Raw genomic sequence first — 16888 nt, 5'->3', positions numbered from 1 at the left:
CTTCATGCATTCTTCAACATTGTCTTCCATTTTTCCACTTTTTAATTTTCTTTAATTTCTGTCCAATTTGGTGTTATGTTACTGTAATACAAAGCCGATACCCTGCACTTTCAGGTGCAGCAATTTTCCCCGCCTCCCAACCACTTGTCAATCTGTGCTCCACCCGCCTCTTACGTTTCAGGAATTTCCGGCCTATGCTACAGCCATTTCCTGCTTCCCAACTTAAGTCCTTGCTTGCCAGTCTGAACATGCTAGCTAGCTATTGGTTCATCAGTCAGCTTACAAGTATTCTCCTCCACCATTGGTTCCTTCCAGCCCGGGAGATTTCCAATATCTGGGAGAAGCGTCCATGCCATCTTTCTCCTTTCCCTTCTTTTCAACCTCGTTGTGGACGAGCTAGTCCTCCACGTAATAAAGTCTCTTGGGTGAGGCCCCGTGTCTGTTGTGGATTTTCTGGGAGCTATTGTTGAGCCGTAACTGAGATGGGCATATGGAGTGCCAGCTGCCGGAAGGGCTGGAACTGCCTCGGGTCCCAAGCTGAACTGCATTTTTCCTTACAGTTAATATCAGTGTAGTTTTTAAAATCATTATCATTTTTGTTTCCAAAATTTCTAATATATTTTATTATATTTATTATGCCTCCCAATTTCTCATTTTTATTTTAATATTATTTTTTCTTTATCTCATGAATACGTCCCCTTTAGTTTTTGTTTTATCTGAAATGAATTCCTCTTCCATTTTTTTTTTTTTTCAGAGTCAAGGCATACCATTTGTGTAATCATACGTTTACATAGGGCAATGATGTTTATTTTTTTTCCCTTCCCCCCCACCCCTCCCACCCCTCTTTTCCCTCTATACAGTCCTTCTTTCTTTCATTCTTACCACACTCCTTATCCCTAACCCTAAACCTAACCCTAACCTAATGCTAACCCCTCCCACCCCCCATTATATGTCCTCATCCGCTTATCAGCGAGATCATTCGTCCTTTGGTTTTTGGGATTGGCTTATCTCACTTAGCATGATATTCTCCAATTTCGTCCATTTGCCTACAAATGCCATCATTTTATCATTCTTCATTGCGGAGTAATATTCCATTGTATAAATATGCCACAGTTTCTTTATCCATTCATCAACTGAAGGGCATCTAGGTTGGTTCCACAATCTGGCTATGGTGAATTGAGCAGCAATGAACATTGATGTGGCTATATCTCTGTAGTATGCTAATTTTAAGTCCTTTGGGTATAGGCCAAGGAGTGGGATAGCTGGGTCAAATGGTGTTTCCATTCCAAGCTTTCTGAGGAATCTCCACACTGCTTTCCAGAGTGGCTGCACTAATTTGCAACCCCACCAGCAATGTATGAGTGTTCCTTTTTCACCACATCCTCGCCAACACCTATTGTTGCATTTATTCTTGATAATCGCCATTCTAATTGGGGTGAGATGAAATCTTAGGGTAGTTTTGATTTGCATTTCCCTTATTACTAGGGATGTTGAACATTTTTTCATATATCTGTTGATTACTTGTACATCTTCTTCTGTGAAGTGTCTGTTCATTTCCTTAGCCCATTTTTGATTGGATTATTTGTATTCTTCGTGTAGAGTTTTTTGAGTTCTTTATAGATTCTGGAAATTAGCGCTCTATCTGAGGTATGGTTGGCAAAGATATTCTCCCACTTCGTAGGCTCTCTCTTCACATTTCTGATAGTTTCCTTTGCTGAGAGAAAGCTTTTTAGTTTGAATCTATCCCAGTTGTTGATTCTTGCTTTTATTTCTTGTGCTATGGGAGTCCTGTTAAGGAAGTCTGATCCTAAGCCAACAAGTTGAAGATTTGGACCTACTTTTTCTTCTATAAGATGCAGGGTCTCTGGTCTGATTCCGAGGTCCTTGATCCATTTTGAGTTGAGTTTTGTGTAGGGTGAGAGATAGGGGTTTAATTTAATTCTATTGCATATGGTTTTCCAGTTTTCTCAGCACCATTTGTTGAAGAGGCTATCTTTCCTCCATTGCATATTTTTGGAACCTTTGTCTAGTATGAGAAAATTGTATTTATTTGGGTTTGTGTCCATGTCCTCTATTCTGTACCATTGATCTACCTGTCTATTTTGGTACCAATACCATGCCGTTTTTGTTACTATTGCTTTGTAGTAGAGTTGAAGATCTGGTATTGCAATACCCCCTGCTTCGCTCTTTCTACTGAGGATTGCTTTAGCTATTCTAGGTTTTTTATTCTTCCAGATGAATTTCATAATTGCTTGCTCTATTTCTGCAAGGTACATCATTGGGATTTTAATTGGAATTGCATTGAATCTGTATAGCACTTTAGGTAGTATAGTCATTTTGACAATATTAATTCTGCCTATCCAGGAACATGGGAGATCTTTCCATCTTCTAAGGTTTTCTTTAATTTCTTTCTTTAGTGTTCTGTAGTTCTCATTGTAGAGGTCTTTCACCTCTTTTGTGAGATTGATTCCCAAGTATTTTATTTTTTTCGATGCTATTGTGAATGGGGTAGTTTTCCTAATTTCTCTTTCTGAAGATTCATCACTTATGTATAAAAATGCATTGGATTTATGAGCATTGATCTTGTAACCTGCTACTTTACTGAATTCACTTATGAGTTCTAAAAGTTTTCTGGTGGAATTTCCAGGTTCCTCTAAATATATAATTATGTCATCAGCGAACAGGGATAGTTTGAGTTCTTCTTTTCCTATTCGTATCCCTTTAATTTCTTTGGTTTGTCTAATTGCTCTGGCTAGAGTCTCAAGGACGATGTTGAATAGAAGCGGTGAAAGAGGGCATCCCTGCCTTGTTCCAGTTTTTAGGGGGAACGTTTTCAGTTTTTCACCATTTAGAATGATATTAGCCATGAGCTTAGCATAGATTGCCTTTATAATGTTAAGGAATGTTCCCACTACCCCAATTTTTTCTAGTGTTTTGAGCATGAAGGGATGCTGTATTTTATCGAATGCTTTTTCTGCATCTATTGAAATAATCATGTGATTCTTAACTTTAAGTATGTTGATATGGTGAATGACATTTATTGATTTCCGAATGTTGAACCAACCTTGCATCCCTGGGATAAAACCCACTTGATTGTGGTGCACTATCTTTTTAATATATATTTGTATGCGATTTGCTAAAATTTTGTTGAGAATTTTTGCGTCGATGTTCATTAAGGATATTGGTCTGAAATTTTCTTTTCTCGATGTGTCTCTGTCTGGTTTAGGTATCAGGGTGATATTGGCTTCATAGAACGAGTTTGGGAGGGTTCCCTCCTCTTCTATTTCATGGAATAGTTTGAGGAGTATTGGAATGAGCTCTTCTTTAAAGGTTTTTTAGAACTCGGCTGAGAACCCATCTGGTCCTGGACTTTTCTTTGTTGGTAGGCTTTTGATGACCTCTTCTATTTCATTGCTTGAAATTGGTTCATTTAAGTTGTGTATGTCCTCCTCATTCAGTTTAGGTAATTCATATGTCTCTAGAAATTTGTTGATGTCTTCGAGGTTTTCTGTTTTGTTGGAGTATAGATTTTCGAAATAGCTTCTAATTATGTTTTGTATTTCACTCGTGTCTGTTGTGATGTTTCCTTGTTCATTCCGAATTTTAGTAATTTGAGTTTTCTCCCTCTTTCTCTTTGTTAGTGTGGCTAAGGGTTTATCAATTTTATTTATTTTTTCAAAGAACCAACTATTTAATTTGTTAATTTTTCCAATTGTTTCTTTTGTTTCGATTTCGATGATTTCGGCTCTGATTTTAACTATTTCCTGTCTTCTACTACTTTTGGTATTGGTCTGCTCTTCTTTTTCTAGCGCTTTGTGCTGTAGTGTTAAGTCGTTTATTTGTTGATTTCTACTTCTTTTTTTGAATGCACCCCATGAAATAAATCTTCCTCTAAGTACTGCTTTCATAGTGTCCCAGAGATTTTGATATGATGTGTCTTTGTTCTCGTTTACTTCTAAGAATTTTTTTATTTCCCTCCTGATGTCTTCTGTTATCCATTCATCATATAATAGTGTATTATTTAATCTCCAGGTATTGGAGAGGTTTCTGTTTTTTATTCTGTCATTTATTTCTCATTTCAATCCATTATGATCTGATAGAGTACAAGGTAGTATCTCTGTCTTCTTGTATTTGCTAACAGTAGCTTTGTGGCATAAAATATGGTCTATTTTAGAGAATAATCCATATGCTGCTGAGAAGAAAGTGTATTTCTTCTTTGTTGGATGGTATATTCTATATATGTTGGTTAAGTTTAAATTGTTGATTGTGTTATTGAGATCTATGGTTTCTTTATTCAATTTTTGTTTGGAAGATCTATCCAGTGGTGAGAGAGGTGTGTTAAAATCTCCTAGTATTATTGTGTTGTGGATTATTTGATTTCCGGTATTGAGAAGGATTTGTTTTACATACGTGGATGAGCCAATGTTCGGGGCATAGATATTTATGATTGTTATGTCTTGCTGATTTATGCTTCCCTTAAGCAGCATGTAATGTCCTTCTTTATCCCTTCTGACTAGTTTTGGTTTGAAGTCCACATTATCTGAAATGAGGATGGATACTCCAGCTTTTTTGCTGTGTCCATGTGCATGGTATGTTTTTCCCCATCCTTTCACCTTTAGTCTATGGGTGTCTCTTTCTATGAGATGAGTCTCTTGCAGGCAGCATATTGTTGGATTTTTCTTTTTAATCCAATCTGCCAGTCTGTGTCTTTTGGTTGATGAATTCAGGCCATTGACATTCAGGGTTATTATTGTGATATGATTTGTATTCCCAGTCAATTGACTCATATTTGTTTTTGACATGATTTGGTTTCTCCTTTATTTGGCTATTCCTTTAGGCTAGCGCCTCCTGTTGCTGATTTGCATCATTGTTTTTTATCTGTTGCTCATGGAATATTATGCTGAGAATGTTCTGTAATGCTGGCTTTCTTTTTGTAAATTCCTTTAGCTTTTGTTTATCATGGAAGGATCTTATTTCATCATCAAATTTGAAGGTAAGTTTTGCTGGGTATAAGATTCTTGGTTGGCATCTGTTTTCTTTCAGGGCTTGGTATATGTTGTTCCAGGCCCTTCTAGCTTTTAGGGTCTGGATTGAAAAATCTGCTGATATTCTTATTGGTTTCCCTCTGAATGTAATTTGATTCTTTTCTCTCGCGGCCTTTAAAATTCTGTCTTTATTTTGTATGTTAGGTATTTTCATAATAATATGCCTTGGTGTGGGTCTGTTGTAATTTTGTATGTTTGGAGTTCTGTAAGCCTGTTGTACTTGGGTTTCCATTTCATTCTTCAGATTTGGGAAATTTTCTGTTATTATTTCATTGAATAGATTGTTCATTCCTTTGGTTTGTTTCTCTAACCCTTCCTCAATCCCAATAATTCTTAAATTTGGCCTTTTCATGATATCCCATAATTCTTGTAGATTCTGTTCATGATTTCTTACCATCTTTTCTGTTTGGCCAACTTTGCTTTCAAGATTAAATAATTTGTCTTCAATGTCTGAGGTTCTGTCTTCCAGGTGTTCTATCCTATTGGTTATGCTTTCTATGGAGTTTTTAACTTGGTTTATTGTTTCCTTCATTTCAAGTATTTCAGTTTTTTTTTTTTTTCAGTATCTGTAACTCTTTATTTAAATGATCTCTTGCTTCCCGTATTTGGTCTTTTGATTGGTGTGATCATTTAATGCCTGCATTTGCTCTTTAATCTCCTCCTTCAATGCCTGCATTTGCTCTTTCATCTCCTCATTAGCTTCCCTGATCGTTTTAATTACATACATTCTGAACTCCCTTTCTGACATTTCTTCTGCTGTGCTGTCATTGGGTTTGATTGATGTAGTATCTAGGTTTGTTTGGGACATTTTCTTCCCTTGTTTTCTCATATTGGTCAGCTGTCAGTGGGACCCTGAGATATTGCAGTTTTCCGCTATTGGCTTATAGTGTCCCGGTAGATTTCCAGTGTATCACCTCCCAGCCTTCAGTAGCCTGATGTCTTGGAGGAATCTGATAAAGCAGCACATCCGAAGAAAACTGCCCCTAGCCCCCTACTGGTTCCACGGTTTGGAACTGGCTCTGTGTGGAAATGCTCTCACTGTGGGCCTGCACCGTGCAGCTGGCCATGTGGGAGGAGCCCACTGCCGGAGTGTGGAAGGCTACCTTGGGAAGACTCTAGCTGCCCTGCCCGGCTCCGATAAGCCCCCTCTATCTGGGCCTGCCACCCGGGCCGAGCTTTACCCAGTGGGCAGACTCACCTGTGGCTCTATTTCAGTCCGAGTCTCTCAATGCCTCCCCTTCTTAACTCCTGGGTTCTGGAGCGACTGGGGGTGCAGTCACCCTCTAGGCCGCCATCTTGGATCACCCCTTGATGAGAGCCTGCAACCGGAGTGGGCAGAGCCGCCTGAAGAGGTCTCTGGCTGCCCTGCCCTGATCCCAGAGGCTGCTTGCAGATCGAAGCTCTCCGTTGGTTCTGGGACTTGTGGCTGGTTCTATGTGGAAAACCTCTCACTGGGTGGTCTGGTCTGAGAAGCTAGACTTGAAAGGCACCTCCCACCGCAGGGGTTCAGGTTACTTGGGGAGGTCTCTCTCCTCTTCCATTTATTATCTTCCTGGTAAATACTGTGCTCGACTTTTAGAGGCTGGTATCTAGACTATAATAAAGCACTCAAATTTGATAAAGCACTCAGTGTGTCCCAGGTGAGTTGACCAACACTCAGTCAACAGAATCAGGTACTGATGAATGAGTACAGGCCACTGCTCTGCTGCATAATTCCTTAATTAATTTATTTACTCATTTTTATAAATTGTGTGCTCACTCATAAGTTCCTTTCGTGGTGATGTTGTGTTGATTTTTAAGGTATCAGAAAGTTATGGCCTATTTGCTAAATTCAGCCTCTTTTTTATAGATAAATTTCAATTGCAACACAGCTACAACTAATTGTTTGTGTATTGCGTATGACTGCTTCTGTGTTACATCGGTAGAATTATGGAACTGTGATGCCCTTCACTCTTTCCTTGATGTCTTAAATTCTTCACTGTCTTTTGATTTTTTTTCAACTTCCTTTGATACTCAGGTGAGAACCAAAGCTTTCATCAGCAGCACCTGCCCTGATATGGGTTTCTACCCTATGGGCACACTGTATTGCAGATCCAGTCTCCAAGCTAGCGAATGACTAGGCCGAGCTCAGATCTGGAAAATTGTCAACCTACTCTTGGTGCCTCAGGCATATAGCTGCTCATGGTTTGTAGCACAGAATTGTAACTATTTTCATCTTCCTTTCATGTGCTGGGGAGCCCAGGCACAGAGCAGGGTTTCCAGTAGTTAGGCTGGTTCCATTGCCTCCTGGGTGCATTCTCCCTACCCCAGACTCCTGGCAAACTCAGCTCTTCACCTTCCCTTCCACATTCATAGTCCAAAATCATCTTACTTCAGTCCTATTTATTAACTTAGGCTTCTCTATTTTTGATCCAAGGAAATGTTTACATTTTTTAAAACATAACATGTCTGTTTAGCTTCCTCTTTTTATGTTACCTTTCATTGCTCTGTGTTTTCAAAATGGGGAAAACTCAGTCTATGAATTCCTCATTCCATTTACTGGACATCTGTATTCATTTTTATATCTTTTATTTTTTTTTCTTCACTGAAAATTGTAGTGGAAACCTTTCCCATGCCACTTAATATATTCTAAAAAACTTTTAGGTTGGTTTCATAATAATCCATCTCATGATTGTGCCTTAATTTAGTGAGAGTATTTTGATTCTTATAGTAAATTAGACTCTTCCCAGGTTTCATTAGTCTTAAATATGTTCTGTTGAATATCCTTATTCATAATCTTTTAAAAATTATAGCTCTGTTTATTTCCTTAATGTAGATTCTTAGATTTTCTCTTTTTATCAGAGGGAATGAACATTTTTTTCAGGTTATTAGTATTACCAAAATTATTGTAGAAAGGCAACAATTAATTTTAATACATAGATTGTTTCTTAATAAAATTTATGATATTTAGAGCAGCAAGAAATTTGAGTCCTTATAGTCTAATACCTTCACTATCACTCTATGATGTTTATTAAGTTAATAGAAAATGAGAAATCAAAGTATTTGAGCCTTCTGATCATAGTTCATAGAGTAACAAAAGAATCAGTGGTGATACAAATAACCATCATACAATATAGCCAGTATTTAAAAAAATTATTTTAATAAGATAGAAACACAACAGAGGTACTTGGAAAATTATATTAAAATTGGACTTTGAAAGATAAGTAAAATTCTTCCAAGAGGGGAAAAGCATGAACAAAGAAACCTATCTTGTGGCTATTTCTGTTCACAATTTATATTGTGCATATATCTGAGAGATATAAAATATTCATACATGCATGTTGGGTCATTGCAACAGAATCAGCACTATGATCAGAATTCCACATGTATATGGTTTGAAAAGTACCCCTCTAGCCAGTAATTCTGATGTGTCTTTCAAATTTGCTTGCTATGCCTACCCTGTGTCACTGTTTTACATGCATTAACTCATTTAATCCATGTGACATAGGTATTTTCATTAATCATCTCTTTAGTAATCAGGCAACTCCAAGTGAAAAGATAATAAATACCCTACAAAGGATACATATTATAGATTTGGAATGGGGAATCAGATGTGGAGTTTGGAGTGGGGACTGGATTTAGACCTAGGGAATCAGATGTGGAGTTCACTCTTTAACACTAACATCACTTCCTTTTGGGTTTAATGGCATGGAACTCTTCAGGGAAGGTTCAAGGTTGAGTGTTCTTAGTTCTTAGCACCTGCCTAATGTGTGTGTGTGTGTGTGTGTGTGTGTGTGTGTGTGTGTTTTGCGGTGCTGGGGATCGAACCCAGGGCCTTGTGCTTGCAAGGCAAGCACTCTACCAACTGAGCTATCTCCCCAGCCCGACTGATGTGTTCTTGACTCAGTAAGTGAATTAACAAAGTGACGACAAATGGATATTAAAGTCTGACATAACTGGAACACAGGGCTCTCAGCAAAATGGAATGGGAGGATGTCCAGTTATCCTTACAAAGGGTCTTTAGACTTGATTCTAATATTTATCCATAGGAATATTTATTTTCTCAATGATGCTACATACTGAGACATGTATTTTTGAAGGGCCTTCCTAAGGAGCCTGTGAATAATGGTTTGGAGAGGATACCTAGCCAGTCAGAGATGTTGAGAGTGTAAGTTAGGTCCTTATGGTAGAATGAAGAACAGGAAGTAATTTGTGGGTGTTTGGAAATACATTGAGTCTGGATTTGTTAATTACACTGATATACAGGGTGGGGAAGGATGGGTACAAGATGACTCTCATTTTAGCTTGGCTATTTGTAGGTGTGCTAAAACCCTTACAGGAAGGAGTGAAGATATAAAGCAACCAATATTCAGTAGCTTTGATTTTAGACAAGCTTAGATGGTCCTTCAGAACAGAGGAAATTTTCAAAAATGAAGTAAAAATTGGGCATGAGGAGTGATAAGCCCACAATCATTTTATGACATGATTAAGGTCAAACCTTCAAGCTGGGTCAGGCTTAGACTTTTCTTCACACAAGCATTTCAGCAAGCCTTCATACACTCATGTTTTGATTAAGCATGCCTCACCTATTTATGGTGAGTTCTGTGGTCCTTTTTTCAGGTCTAGAATGTTTCCTACAAAAATCAGGAGCATCCTTAGAATAAGAAATATATAATGTAAAAAAGTTCCTATTTTAAGAAACACTTTAACTAGAATATAGGTAGGAACCAGAATCTTTGAAGTTACCATGTTTTTCAGATATGGCTATAATAGAGTAGAAGGGATACTAACAGAATCATACATTAGTTGTTGAGTTTTATTCTTTCTTTTTTATATGACATTTCTATATGACTCCACCTTTGGTTGAAAAAATGTATATATACATATTTAAATTCCATTATTTGTATATTCTTATTTAATAAAATGGAACTGTATTTTCACTGCATGCAATATTCTTTGTTGAAATTATCAAGTATGTATCAAGCATGCCTATAAAGTAGTGAGCCTGGTTCTGCTTAAGTCAACAAAGTTTATCCCAGATATATTCTCCTTAAAGGCAATTGAACTCAGAACCAATATTTATTGAATTTATTGCCAAGATATTTTCCTTGATACCTAGAGGGAAAAGATAAATGATAAATAGGCTTGTATTTAAAGCATTCACCACATACATAGTTGAGAAACCAAACATGCAAACATAATTGTACTGTAGTATAGTTACAACATTTACAAAATAGGAACAAAAAGCAGAGTGGAAGGTGAATCTGATTCTCCCTAATTGGTTAGGGAAGACTTGAGTTATATATGCCATCAGAATTGAGTCACAGTGGCACATACCTGTAATAACAGCGTCTTAGGAGAATGAGGCAGGAGGATTGTGAGTTCAAAACCAACCTCAGCAACTTAGGAAGGCCTCACACAACTTAGAGAGACCTTGTCTCTAAATAAGATATTTAAAAGACTGGGGAAGTGGCTCAGTGGTAAAGTGCCCTTTGGTTTGATCTTCTGTCCCCCACTCTGTCCCCCACCAAAAAAAAAAAAAAAAAAAAATGTGTGGCGGGCGAGACCCAGGGCCCAGGGTTATGCCACATGCATCCAAAGATGGCAACTGGCAGAGAGCCAAAGGGCGTGTTGAATGTGCCTTGAGAAAAACAGGAAGCGTTTACCATTGGCTGTATGATAATTCAGCCGCCTAGCACATGGACAGATATATCTTACATGTATGCTTGAACTCGTGATTGCTTGACCTTTAATAGGTTTGGATGGACATATCTGGTTACAATTGCATATGCATGAGACTGCTTATATATTGAGGGCGTTATCTGAATAAAGGAGAAGCTGCTTCATGAACCTCTGAAGAGTACGTATCGTTTGTCCCGCTGGTCAGTGGCAAGCGAAAGCGGCAGCAAGCAACAAGAATGAATTATGATTTATGAATACCAGATAGAAAAATTTTGGATAAGAAATTTGAATAGATGAATCAATAAGTGCAATGAAATGAACTTAATGACTTCTTGTCATTTCATGCAGTTCTACATATACTGACATATACTGTTCTACATATACTGAAGTGCAGGAGTACAGGGAAATATAAAGGCATGAAGCCATAGAGATATTTAGGGTCCAGATTATGAAATTTCAGACAGGGTGGGAGTCTCTAAATAGGTAAAGTGTGTGTGTGGCGGGGAGGGGATATGGGAAGGAAAAGGAAGAGGAGATAGCATTTCAGGCAGAGAAAAATATCCATGTGCCTTAGCATTCTTGGAACACAGTAAGCATGAGATAAGAGGATGTTTTCTGACCATGAAGGCTCTACAACTGGGCCTCACACATGCTAGACAAGTGGTCTACCACTGAGTTACATACACAGCCACCCACCCCCCTTTTTTTTAAGAGACAGAATCTTGAGAAATTATTGATACTGGCCTCCAACTTGTGATCCTCCTGTCTCAGCCTCCCTAGTAACAGTGATTAAAAGCATGTAGCACTATATACATACAATTGTTTCTAATTTTAGGGCCAGTAAAGTGATAGAAAGTAGCTATTTAGAATTTTTCTATAGGTAATATGTAAGTGCCTCTTATTAAAATGTATCCTTCCATAATTTACTTCAAGTCAGATTAGTACATATGTTATTATAATGTCTTAGTTTGAGATGTTCACATTTCTTTCGTAACCTTTGGAATCAGTATTTTCATGTGTAATATTTTTTTTTTCAAAATTGAGTTGCAAGTATTTCCCTTCACCCTGTCCTCATAGAAAGTATATGAACTTAATTCAAATAAACTTTTTTCAGAAATCTTTGGACTTTTCATACTATTAATGTTGAACCTCCATTACTTGGAATGATTTTGCTAGTATGAGACTTCATTAGAAGAAAACTAAAGTCATTGGTTATTCTAAATTTTTTGATGTTTATTCATATTGGGGGAAAAAAAAAATGTCATGCCTCCTCTTTTGTTACTGATCACTTGGTTTTCTGACCCAACCAGCTTGTGAAAACCATAGCTTACTAAAGGTGATTTGTTCCCTGACATTTCATTAAATTTACTGTCATATCATGCAACTAAGGACTGAAGCGATTAGATAATTAACCATCTATCACAATCATAAGGTCTTTCAGTGGATGAGTGAACTGGAATTTAAACCCTGTCTGCTAAATTCAAAACTCAGAAGTATTATTTCCACTGCTGTGGAGGGGATTAATTCACTGATTGAATTAAAGCACTCATAGCCCAATCATTTTTTCTCTAAACCTTGCATTGTCTCACCCATGAGTTCTTGGGGAATGCCGTACATCCAAACCGTAATACACTCTACCACTGAGCCCATCTGCCCCCCCTTTTCCTTTTCTATTCTGAGACAGGGTCATGCTAAGTTGCTGAGGGTCTTGCAGAATTGCTGAGACTGGCCTTGAACTTGGGATCCTCCTGCCTCAGCCCCCCAGGTCACTGGAATTAGTGTACCTGGCTGCATATATTTTGAATAGCAACTTTTAAGATGCCTTAGATGACTTAACCCTGTTATCTTAGGTCAATTTGAAAATGCAAGGAAGAAATAATGTGTGCTATTTCTGTATGCCTAGCAAATTTTAAGATGCTTCTAAGTCTAAGATGCTTCTTTCAGAAGCTGATAACTAGCTCTGAGACTTTTTCCAAGCGTCATAAGAATGCATCACAGAAATTCAGAGAGAAAAATATTAATACATTTTTCTTGAAATTAATCTTACCTTTTTTCTAAAATTATGCTGGTAGTGTTCTTCTTTTATAATACCCCAAAGATAACTTACAAGATACCAAAAAAATTTATAAGAAGTAAATACAGAAGAAAAAAATAAACTAAAAATATTGACAGTTCTTTAAGTTCAATGCTGAAAAACAGTATTTATGTTTGTAGTTTTGTAGCATTATTTGCCTGCTTATTTGTCTTGCTTTACTTTTTGGAAACATTTACTTATGTGTTTTATAATACACCTCAATTATAATTTTTTCATTATTTTCTTAATTTTCCCCAAATTTCTGTAGTATAGATAAATATTTTTTGCATTATAGCATTCACTAATTTTCTTCATTAGAAACTCCGCTCTTCTGAGGTATGAGATTTTGTGAGACTGTCACACCTTTTGTACCTGGACACCCCACAGTCCCTTATACATTTCGATCCTACTGGGTCCCTTAGTACTAAGTGGGCAACAAAGAACAGATAACTTTTTCTCTTGGGTGCAAAAATTTTTGCTTAGTTTACTAATTGCCTGAAAAATTATTCTGTCATATCAAACAGATTCTGCTGTACAGTAAGCTACCCCAAAAGCTCAAATAGTCATTTTAACTTAAAAAGTAAAAAAAAAATTCATTTGACATGCTATTCTGTGGATCCATGGGTATTCTTTGCTGGCGTGGGTCTGTTTGGCTGTTGCCTACTTTGCTCTCTGATATACTATAGCCAACTGTGAGTGGATGATCCATATTTTTGGCATATCTGTATGGTAGGCTTTCAGGTAGTTATTTCTCATTTTTTTTACGGTCTTCTAGCACTAGCTGTTATCACAATATTTTCAGGACTCCAAAATTTCATGTTTTCATGAATTTTTGTTTGTGCTGCTTTCACTGTTGTCTCATATCTGAAAAAGTCCAAAGCTTATGTAGGGAAGTATTATATAAGGGTATAGATGCAGGTGTATGTGTGAGAAAATTGGGGTCATTAATGCAAAAATCTCCTGTATCTGTATTTCCTTGTCTTTTTTTTTTTATTTATTTATTTATTTTTTTTTTTAAGAGTTCCTTTTTTTTTTTTTTTTTTTACATTTACATGGGGTAATGATGTTTATTTTTCCCCTCCCCCCACCCCTCCCACCCCTCTTTTCCCTCTACACAGTCCTTCTTTCCTTCATTCTTGCCGCTGTCCTTAGCCTAACTCTAAACCTAACCCTAAACCTAATGCTAGCCCCTCCCACCCCCCATTATATGTCCTCATCCGCTTATCAGCGAGATCATTCGACCTTTAGTTTTTTGAGATTGGCTTATCTCACTTAGCATGATATTCTCCAATTTCGACCATTTGCCTACAAATGCCATCATTTTATCATTCTTCATTGCGGAGTAATATTCCATTGTATAAATATGCCACAGTTTCTTTATCCATTCATCAACTGAAGGGCATCTAGGTTGGTTCCACAATCTGGCTATGGTGAATTGAGAGCAATGAACATTGATGTGGCTGTATCTCTGTAGTATGCTGATTTTAAGTCCTTTGGGTATAGGCCAAGGAGTGGGATAGCTGGGTCAAATGGTGTTTCCATTCCAAGCTTTCTGAGGAATCTCCACACTGCTTTCCAGAGTGGCTGCACTAATTTGCAACCCCACCAGCAATGTATGAGTGTTCCTTTTTCACCACATCCTCGCCAACACCTATTGTTGCTTGTATTCTTGATAATCGCCATTCTAATTGGGGTGAGATGAAATCTTAGGGTAGTTTTGATTTGCATTTCCCTTATTACTAGGGATGTTGAACATTTTTTCATATATCTGTTGATTACTTGTACATCTTCTTCTGTGAAGTGTCTGTTCATTTTCTTAGCCCATTTGTTGATTGGGTTATTTGTATTCTTCGTGTAGAGTTTTTTGAGTTCTTTATAGATTCTGGAAATTAGCGCTCTATCTGAGGTATGGTTGGCAAAGATATTCTCCCACTCTGTAGGCTCTCTCTTCACATTTCTGATAGTTTCCTTTGCTGAGAGAAAGCTTTTAAGTTTGAATCTATCCCAGTTGTTGATTCTTGCTTTTATTTCTTGTGCTATGGGTGTCCTGTTAAGGAAATCTGATCCTGAGCCAACAAGTTGAAGATTTGGACCTACTTTTTCTTCTATAAGATGCAGGGTCTCTGGTCTGATTCCAAGGTCCTTGATCCATTTTGAGTTGAGTTTTGTGTAGGGTGAGAGATAGGGGTTTAATTTCATTCTATTGCATATGGTTTTCCAGTTTTCCCAGCACCATTTGTTGAAGAGGCTATCTTTTCTCCATTGCATATTGTTGGAACCTTTGTCTAGTATGAGAAAATTGTATTTATTTGGGTTTGTGTCCATGTCCTCTATTCTGTACCATTGATCTACCTGTCTATTTTGGTACCAATACCATGCCGTTTTTGTTACTATTGCTTTGTAGTAGAGTTGAAGATCTGGTATTGCAATACCCCCTGCTTCGCTCTTGCTACTGAGGATTGCTTTAGCTATTCTAGGTTTTTTATTCTTCCAGATGAATTTCATAATTGCTTGCTCTATTTCTGCAAGGTACATCATTGGGATTTTAATTGGAATTGCATTGAATCTGTATAGCACTTTAGGTAGTATAGCCATTTTGACGATATTAATTCTGCCTATCCAGGAACATGGGAGATCTTTCCATCTTCTAAGGTTTTCTTTAATTTCTTTCTTTAGTGTTCTGTAGTTCTCATTGTAGAGGTCTTTCACCTCTTTTGTGAGATTGATTCCCAAGTATTTTATTTTTTTCGATGCTATTGTGAATGGGGTAGTTTTCCTAATTTCTCTTTCTGAAGATTCATCACTTATGTATAAAAATGCATTGGATTTATGAGCATTGATCTTGTAACCTGGTACTTTACTGAATTCACTTGTCTTTTAAACTTGCCTTCTCATGATAAGTCCTACTATCTTCTAAATTGTTTGCAGTATTTGTCTTCCACAACTTGCACAAAATTATCAACAAAAATCAGTAACTTCTTAATGTCACCTGACTCATTTGTGATCCTGACTGCCACTCACTTAACGGGCCATCTTTGCCAAGCTCTGGAAGTAGTGCTGACCAAATTGAGGCATATGAGTACCAGGATTGGAAATGAGTCTCACTAGGACCCCAGTGATGATTGAACATTACATATTTCTGTGTTTCTACTTGTTTCTCTCCATCATTCACCCCATGCTTCTTAAGTTTCTAGCCTTCCTTGAGAAGCATCCTGGCATTGAAGATACTCATGGACTTCACAGACACACTTGAACTTGAATCCTTATTCAGGTATATCCTGACTATGGGCCCTAGGTCCTCTGTCTTTTTTCCCCCTTCATCTGAAAAAAATGTTAATAGTATGTTTTATAAGGTTACATGCAAGAAGACTGGAATCTTGCTTTGATTTCAAATTGACCAGATTCTTTTTAACTTTTTACAGGTAGCTGAATTGTACTCTTTTAAAAGTACACGTAATTTTTTACTACCCTTCAAACACCTATTCCATGAAGCTTCATCTCCCATTGGCTTTTCTTTGACATAAATTGTAAGAATATTCTTATAGGATAGGATGTTTGTGCTATCCTTAACAACATGCTTACTACTTCATTTAATTATATTTTATTTTTTATTTCACATATTTCTCATCACATTAGTTTGGTCTAAGAAACATAAGGACAGAAAATAGCCATTCTCTCCAGTCATTGAGTGACATGAAAAAGTCAATAAATTTTTAATAATCACTTTATTTTTTACTAATGGGAATTTGCTGAAGTGATATATCAAGGTCATCATAACCAACCATTCTGTTTGCACTCCCCTAAGTAAAAAGGAAAAAGTAAGAAGAAAGAATTTTTAAGTGGATCATTCATTATCTAACTAAATCCAGTGTTAAAAGATGTGCAAGTAGAAAAGTAACAAAAAGTATTAATGTGGATTTATCCAGGATAAAATCTTAATTTCAAATAATTGCAAAATGTCTTCCTCTAGAAGCAATATCTGTCATAAAAATAGCAGTGAAATTCAAGATTCAAGCAACTCAACTCAGTGTTTCACTGGAGCATTAGCAACTGAATTGAGTAACTTAATTGTCACTGAAAGAATTAAATCAATCCATGTTTCCATCAT

General features: G+C 37.0%; 1 long non-coding RNA gene across 1 annotated transcript in view; it reads left to right on the top strand.

The window, feature by feature from the left end:
- The window catches only part of LOC124962280 (uncharacterized), a 33155-nt gene extending 17104 nt beyond the window's left edge, over positions 1-16051 (top strand). Inside the window, exon 5 of the long non-coding RNA XR_007104449.1 lies at positions 15968-16051. This is a non-coding gene — a long non-coding RNA (uncharacterized LOC124962280). The remainder of the gene's footprint in view (positions 1-15967) is intronic.
- Positions 16052-16888: the final 837 nt, after the last annotated feature.

Source organism: Sciurus carolinensis, chromosome 12 (assembly GCF_902686445.1).
Source record: "Sciurus carolinensis chromosome 12, mSciCar1.2, whole genome shotgun sequence".
NCBI lineage: Eukaryota > Metazoa > Chordata > Mammalia > Rodentia > Sciuridae > Sciurus > Sciurus carolinensis.
This window is presented reverse-complemented; position numbering and strand designations above follow the sequence as displayed.